Here is a 5,216-nt window from a genome sequence, read left to right as displayed (position 1 = left end):
AAAGAGGAGTTCATTGGTAATTATAATGGTGAAGTACTAATAAGAAGAAAACCAAGAATATGGCTTTAGATAGTTCATCATCAAATAGTCTAAAAAGTCCCATGTTGCCTTCAACATCATTAGACACAAACAAATGGTGGATTATTATTATTAATAAGTTAATTGATGTTGAAGAAGCAAACCAATTTAACTATTATTTGTTACTTTGTGTATGTTGGTAACATAGGTTGGCATTAGTGGTGGACTTGAGACATTATGTGGGCAAGGATATGGAGCTAAAATGTACAAGATGTTGGGGATACATCTTCAAATATCATGCATCATATCATTCATATTTTCTACAATAATTGCTATTAGTTGGTGGTATTCTGATAAAATTCTTATTTTACTTCATCAAGATCCTTACATAGCAAAAGAAGCTTGTGTGTTCTTGAAATTCCTCATACCTGGATTATTTGCATATGGTTTCTTGCAAAACTTTTTAGTATTTCTTCAATCACAATCAATTGTCATGCCTCTTGTTGTGTGTTCAATTGCATCTTTAGTTTTCACACATTGGTATTACCTATTCCCTTGTTTATTGGACAAGTCTTGGTTTTAAAGGAGCATAGGTTGAGGGAGTACTTGTGCATTATCGCTAAAATTTAATGTACTTTATTATATTGAAAATGCTTCTAACACAACCCTTTTCCTTTATTATATTGGAAACGCTTCTAACACAATCATTTCCCTTTATTAGAGTTCGTGTATTGTAAGTGATCGAAATGTCTACTATCAAATTAGTTAACTATTTGATTTATTTATTTATTTTAACCAAACGAACGAGATATGAATTATATATAATTTAGACAAATCTAGGGCTTGACTTGATCTTGTGTTCTTTTGATTTAAACCTATAATTTCACAATTGGATGTATACATGCAGTTTGGAATATTGGAATCATGAGTTTCTTGTGTTATTTTGATGCCAAACTCACAAACAACTACTTCCCTAATTGCAATGAGGTAATTATTTTCTTGTATTTCATGATAAGTATTTTATTTTCAATTTTGTTACGAAAGTCAATTTGACTAATTTTAAAAGTTAAATTAAATTACATTAATTTGAAATTTGAAACAAAAAATTTAGATATTCAAGAACTGTATGAAAAGTATTACAAATTGCAATATTTTTGCATATCAATATGATAAAAAATTCATCTTAAAATGTAAATGAAAGTTCTTAAAGTTTTCAAAAATAATTGAACTTGAAAACTTTTTGATAAGTTTTTAACTCTTAATCATAAAATCAACCTCTAATCTTACGTTCAATAGATTCAAAATCTTCATACATCAATAAAAAAATATAGAAAGGGTTTGAGTGAACACTTTGTCCTTCTTTAAATTTGCCCTTGTCTATATACATATCACCTTTTTTAGACCTCACTTACAACATTACACGACATTTATTATTATTGTTGTTGTTGCTATACAAACTGCCTCATTTTTACCTTTTTACTCCTTTTGTTCCAATATATGTGACACTTTTCATTTTTCGAGAGTCAAACCGTTTAAGTTTGACTGACAATTTACGTATGCAATCTTCAAATTTTTTGAAATTTGATTTATATATTTATAAACTACGTAAAAAATCTTATAAGTCACAATAATTGACAATTCAAAATATTGAAAAGATGTATGAAAAAATGACGATCAAAAGATAGACTTGTTTGAATCTCGAAATTCGAAAAGTGTCACATAAATTGAGACCAAGGAAGTAATAGAATCCAAAAGACATAATACATAAATATGCCCTTTAACGTGGCCTCAAATCACATATACACCCTCCAACTTTAAATTTGTACAACTAGACACTTAAACTTATACAAAGTTGAACATATAAACACACATATCCTATATGGCGTTATCCTACATGACATTTTAATTGTGTCATACGTGTATTATGTCACATAGAACTCGTCGTTCTACTTGTTAAATTTCATACAATTTAAAATGTCTACATCCAAAGTTTGAGAACATACATATAAAATGAGATCAAGTTAAATGACACGTATTTTGCCAATCCAAAATTCTGACACTAACTTTTGGATTGTGACTTCTCAGTGTAAACACCGAAGCTGTTGCTTTCATGGTTTCTTATGGTCTGTGTGCAGCTGCTAGGTAATGTACTACATATAATTGTGATGTATAAGTTTCAACAATTTGGGGACAAGGCAAGAAAACACACTTAAATTATGTGAAAGTTTTATTATCTTTAACACTGGGTGGATCTACTTTGACCTTTTCAGGTGTTCGAGCATCTATTAATCTTATATCGAACTAATTATATTTATATAGAAATTTGAAGTAATGGGATAAAATTAAAGAGTGAGCACCTATGTAATAAGTAGTGAATTGATGCAGTGGTCATAAGTGAGCAGTGACGGAGCCAGAATTTTCAATAAGAGGGTTTAAAAGTTCGTAGAAATAGTCGCACGAAATAGCCGAAGGGGGTTCGACATCTACTATATATACATAATATATTATTTTAACCATGTATAAATAGTATAATTTTCCGTCGAAGAGGGATTGTACCAAGGTGGCTCTGCCCCTGTAAGTGAGTGCTTTAAGATCACGTGCGTACACATGGTCTAGTATAGGCAGACACACGTATAATATATATCATGTGTATACACGTATTTATACTAGACCAAAAAAATATAGATTTGTATAATCTTTTATTTTATTTGATTCTTTCATATTCAAATCGATCAATCCTCATTATTTCTCAAGACTCAATTTCTTTTATAGATGATTAAAATTTTAACTTTATCATCTATAATATACACTTTATGGAGTATGATAGATAATCTTGATCTTTATTATTGTTGTTTTACAAATTCAAACTTATAATATGCTATGTATAATTATATTGTATAATATATATGTGCAGCACTAGGGTGGCAAATGAGTTGGGAGGTGGAAATATTGACAAAGCTAAGCATGCTATGTTTGTTACTCTCAAGCTATGTGTTCTTCTTGCTCTTGTTGTTGATTTGGCTCTATTTTTTGGTCATAGTGCATGGGCTGGCCTCTTTAGTGATAGTACACAAATAATAAAAGAATTTGCCACCATGATGCCACTTCTCTTAATCTCATTTGTAGTGGATTTCTTTCAAGGAATATTATCAGGTCAGGTTCTTAAATTTTCGTATTCAGTTAAAGAATTTGAACATGCATTTAAAACTTGATCTTAGCTAGCAAGTAATCACTTCAGTTTTGAGAATGCACATGCATCTGGATACCTCATTGGTCTCAATGACAACTAATCACTTTAACTCGACCCTCGTGGACACCAAATGCTTAAGTGACACATAATTTTTGGAGTGTTCAACTGACATAGTGAAAATGAGTTGAAATGTCTAGACGATGTGCATACTCAAAATTAGAGTATTACGTATCAACTGAGATTAAATTGTTTATTTATGTATCTAAAAGAGAAAATGTAATTGAAATTGATTATAGGGGTGGCTAGGGGATGTGGATGGCAACATTTGGTTGTGTTCATCAACTTGGCAACATTCTATTTTATTGGCATGCCAATATCTTGGCTCCTTGCTTTTAAGTTCAACCTACATGCTCAGGTAATTAATCCAAATGCATGTCATGTTGGTATGTTTTATTTTCGTCGAGAGATGAATTCGGAATTTTACTATTATTTTTTCAATTCTATTTTCTCCTCCTCTATATACATTCATTTCTTTTTCATATCTATAATGGTTTGACTATTTAATTTCAATTAACTTTACTCCGATTGAGTTGTTTTTTATATCACATATTAAAAGTGAATACTGAGTGTTCAATTGAAACTATCAAATTTAAGACTTTGTTGGTTCTCCTCTCATATTGTATAATTTGTCTTCACAAACCCTATAGTGCTTTAATTTATTACTTTCGAATTACAATATTGTCTAATATCAACTAATTAAGAATCGAGTTGTAGTTGATTGATCGATATATTATTATTGATATATATAGAAAAATACTATATGATTGCAGGGCTTATGGATGGGCTCAATATGTGGGCTAGCCTGCCAAGCTTTGGGCTTATTGCTACTAACATTATTGACCAAATGGGAAAAATTGGAAGATTCAATAAAGAGCAATAGAGAAAATGAACTTTTAGCTTAAGCTTATTGGGCCACTAATGGGCTTATATTATGTGGCCCAATAAAACAAATTGATAATGAATAAATTTCGTATGCGATTGAAAATTTTATAAATTGGTCATCACTCCATCCACTTCAATTACCGCATTATAATTATGTTTTTTCTCATTGATACCATTATAAAGTAAGGGGAACGCGAAATCAATTTATCATAGTTCTTCTTGCTTATTCTTTTTTGTGATTCGCGATAATATCGTCTACATCAGATATTTCTCTTGTAACGCTTTTCGTAAAGTTGTTGAGCACATAATGTTGAAGTTTAGTAATTTTATCTGAACTTTAGTCGTGATTAAATGCAGACTTATGTGGTTAAATTCTATTATTTTGTCCAAATGAAGGACATATACATATACCTAACTTCATACACCGTATATAAGATTATTTCTAAACTGATAGATGCGTAATAGAATGAGTATAGTTTAAATAGTAAGATCCAAATGCAGTATCTCATAAAATATTTATCGATTATTCCTTTTTTAAGCTAGTTATTTATTTAGTATATGATAATTTTTTAATTTATATTTAACCTTATGAATCTTTTAGATAATGATCTAAAGATTCAAAAATTGGAAATTATACTAAAAAACGTTAATATGCAAGTTTTTGGAAATGCTTGAACAAATTGGAAGTGCAGACTAATATTTTGTTAATAAGATTGAAAAATATACGAAAAAAAATATTATATTCATTCAAAAAAAAATATCCTAAGAACAAATTTGCCTAACTTTTTTAAAATAAAATAAATTTAATGATGGCCTAAAAAAACAATACATTGCATTTAATTAATTTAATACACTAACCGTTACGTCCTAAACCTTTTTTCAACTACACTTTTGTACTTTTTTTTCTCTCATTAAACACATTCTCCCAATTAATTTTTGTCACCAAACATTTTTTTTTTCTTTTTTAAATTTTTGTCTCTTTTCTTAAACATTAAGTCCATTTAATTAATTAAATACACTTAACCGTTATGTCCTTAACTTTTCTCCACGTGTAAAATACTATATA

The 5,216-nt window shown here is 29.3% G+C and overlaps 1 pseudogene; it reads left to right on the top strand.

Moving 5' to 3' along the window:
• The first annotated feature begins 59 nt into the window (after nucleotides 1–59).
• LOC107032610 lies at nucleotides 60–4,260 on the top strand (annotated as a pseudogene).
• Nucleotides 4,261–5,216: the final 956 nt, after the last annotated feature.

This window comes from Solanum pennellii, chromosome 10 (genome assembly GCF_001406875.1).
Source record: "Solanum pennellii chromosome 10, SPENNV200".
NCBI lineage: Eukaryota > Viridiplantae > Streptophyta > Magnoliopsida > Solanales > Solanaceae > Solanum > Solanum pennellii.
Note: the sequence above shows the minus strand (reverse complement) of the source record. Positions and strands in the feature narration are given on the sequence as shown.